The 12,731-nt window shown below is 44.2% G+C and overlaps 1 protein-coding gene across 1 annotated transcript in view; it reads right to left on the bottom strand.

Annotated features, from left to right (window-relative positions):
• The window catches only part of CRISPLD2 (cysteine rich secretory protein LCCL domain containing 2), a 79,801-nt gene extending 67,313 nt beyond the window's left edge, over window positions 1-12,488 (bottom strand). Inside the window, exon 1 of the mRNA XM_036752474.1 lies at window positions 12,377-12,488. The gene's annotated coding sequence lies outside the window, so the exon portion shown is untranslated. The remainder of the gene's footprint in view (window positions 1-12,376) is intronic.
• Window positions 12,489-12,731: the final 243 nt, after the last annotated feature.

Raw genomic sequence — 12,731 nt, 5'->3', positions numbered from 1 at the left:
ATTCTGCTGGAAATGTTCATTTTATCTGGTGTGTTTCTTAAGCTGAGAATTTTGTTTTAAAGTTTTTTAAGTGATGTTCTCAGCTATGATGTGATCACTCATGGTACTGGCACAGTCCAAAGAAACGAAAATATGAAATCCCAAGTTGATTTACCAGATTAAGTGTATGCCTGACCAGTGCTGTTCATGTAGGCCAGTGTACTTGGCACAGTACACTGGCCTAAAGAGAGCTGTAAAATCTGACTGGGATCTTTTTGCATGATTTATGTATTTGCAGTAAGTAACGTGAAAGTTGATGAAAAATGCAATCCACCTCCAGAGAAAGAACTGGTGGAGTCTGAATGCAGATCAAAGCATACTTTATTTGTGTGTGTGTGTGTGTGTTTTTTTTTTGGGGGGGGGGGTGTCTGTGCTTTTCCTCACAACAAGACTAATATAGAAATATATTTTGCATGATTGCACATGGATGACCTTTATCAAATTGCTTACCATCTCAGGGAGGAGAAAAAGAAGTGAAGGAGAGAATCTGGAACTCAAAATTTTAAAAAATGAATGCAATTTTTTACATACAATTGGGAAAAATAGAATTTTTAAAAAGTAATGTGAGAGTAGATCCAGGCACACATGGATTGCTCTTAAGCTATGGTCACCACCAATGCATAATGTAGCACAAGATCCAAGAGGTCTAAAAGACTTCAAAATTATCCAAATTGGTTCGAAAATGAAAAATTCTGATGCCAGCTAGGTGGTGCTATGGACAGAGCACTGGACTTGGAGTCTGGGAGACTAGAGTTCAAATCCTACCTTGGACGCTTACAAGCTCTGCCACGGGCAAGTCACTTAACCTCTTTCGGACTTCAGTTTCTTCATGTGTAAAATCAGTATGGTAATAGTACCTACCCCCCCCCCACCCTTCAAGTGAGATAACATTGATAAACCGCTTTGCTTAAAGAGCTGTTATAAGTACTAGCTAGTATGCAAGACCCGGAGTGAACTGCAATGCTTAACGTCCGAAAAGGCTAAATTAGCAAAAGAAAAACCAAAACAAAACAAAAAACCCAACCAAGTCTGAGTCACAACCCTGTGGCTCATTAGGCACATGACCGTGGGCAAGTTCTCTCTGGGTACGAGTTTCTACGTCTGGCAATGAAAAGGTGGAATGAGATGATTTCCTTGGTCCCTTCCAGCTTTAAATGCAATGGTCCTCGAACATTTTATATGTTTCTGTATGTGTGCATGTATGTATGTATATATGTGTGTATGCATGCTTTTACATCTATGTGCATGTATATATGTATGTATTTAACGTTTAAATTACACTCAGACTTTGAGGACACTATATGGATATGCGGATATATGTATGTGTCTATGTATGCACGTAGATGTGTGTATACATGCAGGCAGCTAGATGGCGCCATAGTGCACAGAGCGCCAGATCCAGAATCAGAGCAATTCATTTTCCCGAGTTCAAATCCAGACTCAGACACTTACTAGCTGTGTGACCCTGGGCAAGTCATTTAACCCGGTTTGTCTCTATTTCCTCATCTGTCAAATGAGCTGGAGAAGGAAATGGCGAACCACTCTTTACCAAGAAAACCCCAAATGGAGTCACGGAAAGTCAAACATGACCAAAATGACGGAACAAAAATAACGAAAGACATATACGAGTGTATATTCATATATACACATGTATATATGTATGTTTATATATGCCATGGGTAAGTATATGCATGGATATATCATGTATATATGTGCATATATATACATATACATATGAATGATTGTCGTAGATACTGCATTTAAGTGAACTCAAGCTCAAGCAGCCAATTAACTTGGAAAACACACACACACACACACACACACACACCCCTTAGCCCTCTCCTCAGACAGTGCCTAGTTGATTCAGCACTTTGAGAGAGTACTTTGTTCATTGATGCCAAAGTATATCTGAAAATACCTCCTCTCTACCCATAAAGCATAAGGCTTCGAGTTCTCTGGGAATAAATACAGTTTGGCCCCGTTTTCTGCCTGGTGGTGCTTTCCTTAAAATGAGAACAAATTGGCTGTGTTGAAGATGAGATGGGGGAGGGGAGGCAGGAGAAGAGGCGAGGACTTCGATCCAGTCCCGAGAACAATTTCTTCTTTCAGAGGCTTCTCCCAGAGAGTTTATAAATAGTTGGATATTGCATTGTACAAACTTGTCATAAGCCTTTGCAGTAGGAACCTGCCCTAGATCCTTTGTGACAAAGTGAGATTTGAAAGGAGGTGACCCTCATTCACTACTAAATGACAGGCGGGGAGAGGGATAGAGAGAGAAAGGGAACATCTCTCCCTTCCCCTCTCTTTCTCCCAGCCCCCCTCTACCTGTCCCACTTCAAATGAGACACCCTCCTAGAAGCCTCCACACTCCTAGCTGGAAGTGATTTCTCACTCACCTGCTCTTAGCACCGTACACTCCTCACACGCCTTTCACATCCCATTTTGTATTAGATTTATCCACCCCTGTCTTATTCCCTCTACTAGACCATCAGCTCCCTGAAGGCAGGGCTCATGATATATTTGTTGTTGGCTTTTCCTTAAAACCTGGCATAGTGCTCTGCAAATGGCCTGCAGCTAGGTGGTGCAGTACTAGGCTTGACGTTAGGAAGACTTGAGTTCAAATGTGACTTCTGAAACTTAGTAGCTGTGTGACCCTGGGCACTTCACTTGCCTCAGTTTCCTCATCTGTAAAATGAGCTAGAGAAGAAAATGGCAAACCACTCCAGTATCTCTGCCAACAAAACCCTAGTGGGGTCCTGAAGAGTTGGACATGACTGAAATGACTAAACAACAAGAAATATTCAAAGAGACGGGAATTACCCCTGTGATTTCACAATTACAGGGAACTCTCAGATGAGGAAACTCCTTCTACAAAGGCAGATTGATACCTTCTCAGCAACTTGGTATCTTAGAGAGTTTTCTGGAGCACTAGGAGGTCAAGGGACTTGTCCAGGGCCACACAGACAGTATGTATCAGTGGCAAGACTTGAACTCAGGTCCTTCTGGCTCTGAAACCAGTGGTCCAACCACTGTGTCATACTGCTTTGCTCCTAAATGTTTATGAAGCAGATGAATGAGTAAAGTGCCAAAATGCTTCACTGAAAGGTATCTTTGGGGTTAATGTCACAGAAACCCTCTTGCAAATGAGGACAGCATAATTTCAAAGTTCTTGCTTATAAGAAATATTAAAATATTAGCTTTGAATGGAATTGGGAAGAGTGGTCCCCAAACTTGGATTCCTACCCCCCACCATATTTTCCTGACCTCCCTCCCTTCTTCCTGGGACATAGTAAATAGCCCCCACCCTGAGGTACAGCCCACCTCAGGGACAAAGTGAGTACACATTAGAGGTGGTTCTGTGACCATCGTCAGGCTTGGGGAGGACTGGGCTGCCTGGATGCTAAAGAGAGGGTGGAAGAAGCCTTGAATCTGGATTCAAATCTCAGCTCTATTTGCTCCCTATCTGACCTCAGTCCAGTCACTTTTCCTCAGTTTCCTGATATGTAAAATGAGAGATTTGGAGTACCTGGATCACAGATAACCTGGGGGTTTCACCAGGGATCATCTTAACTTGGGGGCCATGAACTTTTAGAAAAATATTTTGATAACTTTCCTTTGAGATAATTGGTTTCCTTTTTAATCCCCTGCATTTTATTTTATGCATTTAAAAACATGATTCTGAGGAGTTTGGCCAGACTGACTGCCAGAAGGGTCCGTGACACATAAAACGTTTAAGAAGCCCTAGGTGCTAAGGGTGATCCCTAGGGGCCTTCCAACCCTTACAGTCTCTAGACTAGAGTCAATACCACACTTATTAATATAACACACATTGGCCAGTCTCCAGCTTTCTCACCTATATCTGCATTTTCTTTCCAAGTCAACTATATGTTCCTCCGAACCAGGGCCATGACTTCTTCTGCAGTCCCTCACACCTAACATAGTACTGAGCATACAGTGGGTATTGAATACTTCTCAATGAATGATGAGGAATAACCAGCCTTCTTAATGCATTTATTATTAATCTTATTGCACGATGTGGGAATATTACAAGTAACCTCTAATGCATGAGGAAACAGACTTCACATCAGAGGACCAGAAACAGGCAGCACATTCTTCTCGGAGAAAGGCAGGCCTTCTGTTGCTTATAAATATGCTAACAACTTCTCCACCTGAAGAAGTCAACCTGTGCATAAAACATCTCAACTCTGGAGGAAAATCAAAGTTTGAGCTTCTAAAAAAATAAGCCAAAACAAATCCCGCACCCACATTTACTATTTGACTTTGCTCTGAATTATCTGGGCCAGCTGTACAAGGATGACTTGCTCTTCCCTATTTGAACAAAGCAAAAGATGCAAGTTTGCCAAACATTTGCACACTTGGAGGCGAATCACAGGCATCACTAGAACAGGGGCTTGCCTTGGCCACAGCAAATAGACTCCTAAGAAGAGGCAATGTTTATATCCCAGTTTGCACTTATAAGAACAGGTAGGTGGTGCCATAGTGCATCATGCACTGGGCATAGAGGCAGGCAAATCTGAGTTCAAAAATGGCCTCAGATACTTACTAGCTGGGTGACCCTGGGCAAGTCACTTATCACTTTCTGCCTCAGTTTCGTCATCTGTAAAATAGTGGTGATAATAACAGCACCTGCTTCCCAGGGTTCTTGTAAGAACTGACTGGAATAACATGAATAAAGCACTTTGCAAACCTTAAAACGCCATACAAATGCTAGCTGTCATCACTACGCTTCTTCTCAAGCTGCTTTGTGAGCTCCTGAAGAAAAAAAAAATCTGTTGCTAGTGGTATTTTTCCTCTAAAGTACAAGTGAGATTTGTATTATCAAAATGACATGGTCCACACAAAGGCTTGGTGGCATAAAATAAGATTAATTTCCAATATTGAAAAAAAAATCCTTGTCTACTCTCCTTATCCTAGGGGCATTTCACACCTACAAATCCTCTCTTACAAGACCGATAACTAGGGTTTCCCTTAGTATATTTTGTGCCCCAAAGGGTTAAAATTTCATGAAGTGCCCATGCACTAGACTCATTACTAGGTTGTGGGCCACAAAGACAAAAATGAAATAATCCTTACCCTCCAGAAGCTTACATCCTAAGGGAAGGAAGGAACAAGTCTGTGCTCTTTAACTGTGATGATTAAAAAGGTTTGAGAGACATGGTTTCTGGGTGATTTAATCTCTTATTAGTAAGGCCAGCAGGTTATTAATAAAATGATGACCATTTGGTTGTCTTTCTTAGACCAAAGACAGTCATGGTGGTGCAGGCTCAGAGCTTATGTGTTCTTTTGGAAGAGGAGTGGCCATCAACTCTGATTGGTTAACACAATGGGAGGGAAGGGGTGGAGAATGACATCATGTCACCCTTGGAGAGAGAAACTATCTCTATACTCAGACTACCCCCAGCTTGGGCTATCTAGAGAGTCTATAGACTTTAGAGACCCTATCTAGACCCATTTGGCATCCATAGTTTAAGAAGCCCTGATCCAGAGAAAAGGATGTCTCCAGCCAAGCTTGATTGAATGGAATTCACCTGAGGTTAGAGATTCCTTGTAAGGTTGGGAGGGATAGAGAAGTTTAGCTCAACCTTCAGAGACTGAAATCTTGAAAACAGAAAAGAAAGGGGGCATTCTATTTCCCCAGATCATTAGTTATTAATAATCATTTCTCTCACAGCACACTGTGACTGACAACATTAGTTTCTTGGGATGCTCTTGAGCCAAAAATAATACTCTCATAATACAAATTAAATGTAATACATGGGGCACAAGGAACTTTATAGAAACTTTCGTGGCCTTTGTCCAGCTTCCTGGGTGGGGGGGGGAAGCATAGGATTGTGCATATGGAACTGGAAGTGATTAGAGAGGTCATCTAGTCTAACTGTCATCTTCCAGAAGGGGAAACTGAGTTCCAGAGAGGCAAACAAAGTGCCTGGAGAATTAAAAGTGTTTAATAAATGTTCATTGACTGGCTGACAAATGACTGGCCCAAGGTCACACAGAGAGTAAATTCAGAGTTGAAATTGAACCCAGGCAGTATTGTACAGTGGAAAAAACATTAATTCCACAGCCAGCAAGGACCCAGGTTCTGATATCTATGGTCTGTGGGATCACCAGCAAAGAGGCTGACCTTGCTGCACCTTCAAACCTTTAATCTGTGAAATGGGGCAGGAGGGTCATATTAGATGATCTCTAAAATCTCTGTCAGGTTTAAATCTTTTTATGCTTGAGATGGGAAATGTAGGAAGGTTAGAGGGGACTGAGTGCTGACAGCTGACACAGCAAAGATCAAAGAAGATGTGTCAGGCTCAGTCAAGTCTTTGAAGGGGCTGGGGTCCCACTGAGCACCCTGGCAAACCGGCTTGGAGCCCTCCCAAGGCTTTCCATATCTTCTGGCAGATCGGGACCTTCTAATTAGAGAGCCCAGTTAAAGACGTGTTCTGAGGCTAGGAGGAAGGGACTTCAGACACCAGCTATGCCAATCCCCTCAATCCAATAAGCACTTATTAATCACCTTCTGTGTATGAGCTACTGTGTTGGATCTCAAAAATGAGACCATTCTTGCTCTCAAAGATATTCTACTCTACTGGGGGATGGGAATGTGAATTCATTATATGACCACAGAGTGGAGGTGAGTACAAAATAATCAGGGTGTAGGTCACAACAGGGAGAGCGAGGAAAGGCCTCCTACGAGAGGTGACTCCACAGCTGAGCCTTAAAAGGTGGAGTGGTTCTATGAGGAAGGGGCGAGAAGGGAAAACATTGGAGGTGGAAGGAGAAGAAAAGGGGCACAGCCCGTGTGGACACAATTCAGTTGTTTTTCAGTCATGTCTGACCTTGGTAACCCCATTGGGGGTTTTCTTGGCAAAGATACTGGAGGGCTTTGCCATTTCCTTCTCTAGCTCATTTTACAGATGAGGAAACTGAGGCAAACAAGGTAACTTGCCCAGGGTCACACAATTAGTCAGTGTCAAATTTGAACTCAAGTCTTGCTGACTCCAGGTCTGGCACTCTATCCACTGCGCCACCTAGCAGCCTGTGCAGGCACAAGGCAGCAGGAAATTAAATGTGTATGGGGTACAAGTAGGTCATTTTGGTTAGAACATAAATTATGTCCCATTAGACTGTGAACTCTGTGAAAGTAAGGATTTTTTTTTTGCTTCTCTTTATAACCCTAGCACTTAGCACAGCACCTGGCACACAGTAGGCACTTCATAAATGCTTGCTGCCTATGTGAGGGGGATAAGCAAGAATAAGCTAAAGTCAGACTGGGCTTTTTAAACAGAAGCATTTGTATTTCATCCTAGAGAACCTGAGACTCAGAACTGAGACACTTGTAAAGCACTTAGCACGGTGCCTAGCACATAGTAGGTGCTATCTAAATGTTACCTTTCATTATTATGTGCCTACACTAAGTCCAGCACCAGTATGGTGAGCCCCCTGGTTTGAGAGGCCACCAGGCTGCCTAAAGATGGATGAATCTGCCCAGGCTGGAAATGGAGCAGCTCAAAGTTTCCCTGCCAATGTGTGGCAGCCACTCAGCCTCCAGTCTGGGAAAGATAAAGACCAGGTTAAAAAAACAAACAAACATGTATATGTATTTGTGTATGTATATATACACATACACACACATACATGTGTATATGTGTGTATGTGTATGTATATACATGCACACATTATATATAATATATATACATATATGTATATATACATATACAAATAAATTTGGCAACTGTAGGGGATCAGTGTATGGAGGCCAATTAGAAAACCATGGTAATAGTCTAGGCAAGAGATGAGGAGGGCCTGACCTAGGTTGGTGTATAAGGTGGGCAAAAAGAGATAAGTATGAGGAATGTTATGGGGTTGATGTTGGGGGAAGGGAATAAGCATTTATTAAGCACCTACTATGTGCTAGACACTGTGCCAGCACTTTACAATGGTCTGATTTGATACCCCTGGGAAGTAAATGTTATGATTATCCCCCATTCTGCAGCTGGGGAAACTGAGGCAGGCAGAGGTTAAAATGCTTTGCCCAGGGTAACCAACTTGTAAGTATCTGAGGATGGATTTGAACTCAGGTCTTCCTGACTCCAAACCCGGTGTTCTCTACACTTCGCCACCTAGCTGTCATAATATTTAGCAACTGATTGGATATGGGGGGGCAGGGGTGGAGGATCGAGGGAGATAGTGCCTCATTTTACAGGTGAAGAAACTAAGGCCCAGGGTAACTAGACAGCACAGGGGAGGAGTGACAGGGCTTCTAGGATATGACCATCCTTACGCTTCATCTGACCTTAAGGTTGGATATGAAGGTCCTGACCTAAACCAAGTAGAAATGGGTCTTTTCCATTCACGTGGTCCCTTCTGCTGAACTAGCTCTGACATTTCTTTAAAAAAAAAAAGGATCCAAAAAAGAAAACTGACCTTTTTGGAGACATTGCCATTCTGTGCCAAGTAGTAAGGGCGTCTTCCCAGAAATGGAGATTTCTAGGTCATGGATGTTTCAAGAGAAGGGCTCTTCAGCCTCTGTGAGCCAGCCCTGTGATTTCATTGACTTCCCAGTATTAAAACCAGGCAGGCAGACACACAACCTGCCTGTAACTGGTCCTCTTTAAACTGTCACCTGAGGATACTGAAAAGCTAAAATGCCTTGCCCAGGATCACACAGTCAGTATGTATCAGAGGCAGGATTTGAACTCAGGTCTTACTGACTCCAAGGCTAGACCTCTAAAATAACAGAAGCTGACTTTTACATAACCCTATAAGGTCTGTAAATCACTTTACACAGATGATCTCATGTGATATTTACAACCACTCTGTGAGGTAGGGTCTTTTATTGTTCCCATTTTTTTTAAGAGACAATCAGGGTTAAGTGACTTGCCCAGGGTCACACAGCTAGTAAGTGTCCAAGGCTGGATTTGAACTCAGGTCCTCCTGACTCCAGGGCCAGTGCTCTATTCACTTCACCACCTAGCTGTCTCTATTATTCCCACTTTCAAGCCAAGCCTCAGAAAGGCATGCCCAGGGTCAGAGAACTAAGAAATGTATGAGGTCTTAGTGACTGCAAATCTGGTCCCCTACCTACTGCGCCAAACTAACTCTCCCATAGTAAATGGCATTTGAAAAATATGCTATCTAGACGTTTGCTCAATCCCAGCAGAGCCACATTTCTAAAACTGTGGTTTGTAGCAATCTAGGGAAGATAAATCTGCTTCTCTGAGAGACCAAACCAAAAGGTCATCTCCCCAGAATACAGGGCTCTATCCTTTGGAAAGAGGAGTCTGTTCTGGCACTGACCATGACAACACAGCCAGAGTCACAAAGTAAGGCTTACAGGGGCAATGGAGGAACAGGAGGAGATCCGATCTCTGCTCAAAGCAGTAGGACCCAGTCAGGCAACTCAAACACCTCTCCCAAGATGTTAGGTTTTCACTGGGACTGTCGTTATGAAGCTTCCAGAGCAAGAAAGGGAAGGAGAAGGAATGAAATCCCTCCCTCTCCTTCTCCTGCCCCCATCCCCACCCCAGAACAAGATGTGCTTAGTTTGAAGGTTTAATGGATGCTCTCAGATTCCTGTCACATGAAGTTATGAGTATCTATTCAGCTGCACAAACTGAAAAAAAAAAATACCCAGACTGTATTTTTCTTCCTTTAATATCCATCAGCCCCAACTGACTGATGCCATTCTAGCACATCTGGGATTGATCAGAAACCAATGAGTCTGCAGAAATGGTCTCCTGGGCCCCAAGCAGTCAGACACAGAGGCACCTCACATACAGAACGAATCACCACTGGTGACAAAGTCAAGGTATTTTCCAGATCCGTCGAGGCGAGGAAGGTCACCACTAGGTGAGGGGTCCCCTTCCCAAACAACACAAGCTTAGCACAATGGCGCAGGTGGAGATGTCCTACAGGAGTGGCATTTTCTCCTCTTGGGGAGATGAAATGAATGTGACCAGTTCTCTAAGCAAATTCAGTGTCCTGTGGCTCCACCCACTTCCAAGTGGACCGAGCAAACTCCACTCCCAGTCACTTCCTTTCAAAGTGTCTCTAAACTCAGACCCTCCTGGCAGGGTTGTAGGTTTTCCAGACCGTGTGGAAGAATTTTATTCCTTACACCCACCCCCTTCCCCAAAACACTCCAGGCTTTGGCCTCCTTCCCCTGACCTCCATTCAGAACAGCAGATCTACCCAGTGTGAAAATCTTAAATTACTGGATCCCTACAAAATTCTGCTTGGTTGAGTGACAATCATAGTTCCTAAATCTATAGAGGGAACCTTTCATAATCATCTAGGCTAAATTTCTTATTTTATAAATTCTGGTCAGATCCCCAGCTATAATTAATTATTTACAAGACTTTCAAGGGTGGGGGCAGCTCTTCCAAGATTCAACAAGTGATAAGTGGCTGAACTCAAATACTCCAGTTCCAAACCTAGCGCTCTTTTCCCAACACCACACTGGCATGCCATCAGAACTGTCCCCCAAATTGGATGGGGGTCAAAGTGAGGGTATAGAAAGTAAGAGAGAGAGAAGGCAGGAGACACTAAGGGATGCCCACACAACATTCAGAACTGCTGAACCTCTGGGCCAGAGGCAAAATTCCAGGTACCCTCAGTGTGAGTACCATGTGTAAACCCCCAGCAATGTCTCTTTTGGCATTGGTATCCCCTTTGCTCACAGTGACCACTCTGGGCAAGGATCCACTTAACCCGCCCATTTCACACAAAAGAACTAATGAAAACCCAAGAGAATGTACTCTGTGGAAGCCCTGAGCCTCATGGTAAGTGGGTAGGTTTGTACCCAAATATACATACTCTACATAGGAGGGGCCAAACATCAAACAAGGTTTGAATTCAGCATTGGTTGAAAGTAAAGACTGTCATTTACACAAGTAAGCTCTGTTTTATGAAGGGAAAAAAAGGAGCAACAGCTTGTCCAGAATTCAAGCTGATTTTAAATGAAGGTAACTTACCTAAGTCCTACTGTTCTTCTAAAGCCCAGCTTAAGTCTCATCTCCCCCAAGAAACTTTCTAGGTGCCAGCCCTTGGTGATTCCTGCTACGTCTGAAGCCTTCCATTAATCACTGATTATACAAATCACCCTAGACTTAGCCTGTTACTTTACAGCATGATAGATCTATGCCTATATCCGTAGTCTGTCTCCTCAGCTAGATGGTCAGCCCATCAGGAGGTTTCTTTGCCTCTCCAGCAGTGACCACCCAGCAGGTGTTCCCACAGTGCTAGTGATGATAGAAGCTGACAAGAACATTGATTCATTCAAAGCCTTCTCCGACCCTGATACATGGGCAGATACCTTGGCATGCACCATTCATATGTACCCACCTGTCCCTCCATATATCTGATTGCACAGAACCTTGTCATCATCCTCACTACCATATGAATGCCTCCCACAACCACACGTGGTCAAGTGCAAAAGGGGTCAGCTGTAGATTCAAATCCTGCCTTTGTGACTTACTACCTGTGTGATCTTGATAAAGTTCTCTGGGCTTCATTCTCCTCACCTGCAAAAAACAGGCGTTTAGACCAGGTGACCCTAAGGTAATCTGGTTTTAATTCTATGATCCTAAATCACTTAATCTCTCTGTGCCTCAGTTTCCCGAGATAGAAAACAAAAGAATTGGATTAAATGAAAGCATATGGATAACGGACCTGCTCTGGGCAGCAACTTACTGTAGGGCTCTGGGCAGGTGATTTTTACCTCCCTGGGCCTTGGTTTCTTCATTTGTAAAACAGAAGCTTACACTGCCTATCTTCCAGGGCTGTAAGGAGAGCGCCCTGTAAACCTTACATCCTCCGTTCCTAGTCTAGAGGCTGAGATCCTGAAAGTCACTTGACTTAATCTGAATCTCATCTGCAAAATGGGGATGAGGAGTCAAGAAGCCTTTATTAAGAACTACAGCCCAGGCACTGGATAACGATACTCTTCCTGCCACTGACTTTGAAACTGGAAAGTGCTATAAAACCCTGAAGCAGGGTCATTATTAATGTGTGCCACAGTGAAAACTTTAAGATAAAGTGTGACCATAGATTTAGAGCTGGAAGAGGTCATCTAGTTTACAGATGAGGAAACTGAGGCACATTAAAAACCTAAGCAGCAGCAGAATTTGAAGCGGGGATCTTCCGGCTCAGCCTCCAGCCTTCCTCCCGCTGCTTTTCGCCCGCCGCTGCTTATTTTAAGTTGTCTAAAAGCAGAGAGCCCTTAGTGTTTGATTGGAAGTGGAGGAAATGAATGAGATCTCAGTCCTCCAGATGCCAATGCCCTTCAGAGATTTAATGAAGGGTGTGGCAGGCGAGCACTCACCTCCCCGGAGCCTCGGACTCTCGGCGGGTCCGCGCAGAGGATCCCGTTGGGCTGAAGCAGAGCTGAGCCGAGCGAGAAGATGCGCCGCAGGTCTCAGCAGCCCGCTGCGAGTGAGGAGCGGCCCCCGCGGCCCCACGCCTTTTATGCTCAGGGACTAGGCCCCGCCCCCTCCCCCGGGGGCGGGCTCAGTTCCTCCGGGACCAGTAGGAGGGCAGGGGGAGGGGGAGTTGGGGGAGAGCCGGAGGATGAGGAGGCTCCAAGAAAGGTTCGCTCTCCTCGCGGCTCCGCCCCTTGGCCAGGCTGGGGAGAGTGGGAAGAAGGGGGAAGGGGGGGGCCGTAAGAGGGCTGAGAGGCT

The sequence above is a fragment of the Trichosurus vulpecula genome, chromosome 3 (assembly GCF_011100635.1).
Source record: "Trichosurus vulpecula isolate mTriVul1 chromosome 3, mTriVul1.pri, whole genome shotgun sequence".
Lineage (NCBI taxonomy): Eukaryota > Metazoa > Chordata > Mammalia > Diprotodontia > Phalangeridae > Trichosurus > Trichosurus vulpecula.
Note: the sequence above shows the minus strand (reverse complement) of the source record. Positions and strands in the feature narration are given on the sequence as shown.